Genomic DNA, 1,159 nt, shown 5'->3' on the forward strand with positions numbered 1-1,159 from the left:
AAACTTACGTGGAACTAAAATATAAAGACTCTTTTCATTATTCTTCTGACCTCCATAGACACTTCCTAATGTCAATTTAAGTTGGTCTGATCGTACATAAATCTCAAGGTTAAAAGGAGTCCCAGTATTGAAGGGGTCAGGCAAACCCATAGTACACAGACTGAGGGTGAAACCGACCATCGACACCTGTCACAACCTATTGCCTCATTGCCCACAGGTGTGAACGTACCCCACATACCTATGTCAGCGGGCACTCTCTCAATATACATACACGTCCCGCGCAGTGCATAACAGCGACATGACTACAAACATTCACTGCAGGAGACTTCGACATGCAATCATCACCTAATGCTTACCAGAGTGGGGCGGGGCTGAGCGCTGCTACCTTTACTACTATTAGCTTGGTAAGTTAGATTTCGATAGCAACATAACAAAAAAAATAATAATTAAACAAAAAAGCTTTAAAGAAAAAACAAAGGAAATGAAGAAAATACACAAACAATTCTCTCACTGGTTTCGAAACACTCCACTCCAATTGACAACACACTCTTAGATGACAACACTCAACTTAACTCGCTCATATTAACACATTCCCACTATATACCTCCACTAACACGCCACTCACGTACACTTTAATCCTCCAAGAGTAACTGTAGTACCTCAAAATATCCTTAACTACATATAAAACTGAAAATATAGCAAAAATATGGATATCTTATTTACCTCCGCGTGTCTCCTCGCCATCTTGTCGGACTTGTCCTCGCGGCCTCGGCAGTCGGCTCCTCGCTCTCGGTCTCGGTCTTTCCTCCAGGGTTGCGAAATGTCCCAGTTCACATGAGGCCACACTTCTCATCGAAAAGGACATAAAAAGCCAATCTATTACACCATAACATAGCAGATGATATGGAAAAAAAAAATCACCTATTCATTAAGCTTAATAAAGGCAATTTTCACCAATTAGCTACATACAGCCGATACTCCATGTTCAACGTGCCATATATTGACTATCAAAATTTCAGATATTTTCACTTACACCTGATATATTATAAATATGTAATCAATAAAAAAAATGTATTTACCTTTGCTGCAGTATAAGGTCACTAAGCCACAAGGAAGCCAAAAACAATCCAAACTGATGCCTATTTCAACGCAAATTAAG

General features: G+C 39.6%; 1 long non-coding RNA gene across 4 annotated transcripts in view; it reads right to left on the bottom strand.

The window, feature by feature from the left end:
* LOC123500636 overlaps nt 1-848 on the bottom strand; it is a 17,313-nt gene extending 16,465 nt beyond the window's left edge. For all 4 annotated transcript variants that reach the window (XR_006673420.1, XR_006673421.1, XR_006673418.1 and 1 more), the window contains exon 1: nt 724-848. This is a non-coding gene — a long non-coding RNA (uncharacterized LOC123500636). The remainder of the gene's footprint in view (nt 1-723) is intronic.
* Nucleotides 849-1,159: the final 311 nt, after the last annotated feature.

Source organism: Portunus trituberculatus, unplaced genomic scaffold (assembly GCF_017591435.1).
Source record: "Portunus trituberculatus isolate SZX2019 unplaced genomic scaffold, ASM1759143v1 PGA_scaffold_453__1_contigs__length_265712, whole genome shotgun sequence".
NCBI classification, from domain to species: domain Eukaryota; kingdom Metazoa; phylum Arthropoda; class Malacostraca; order Decapoda; family Portunidae; genus Portunus; species Portunus trituberculatus.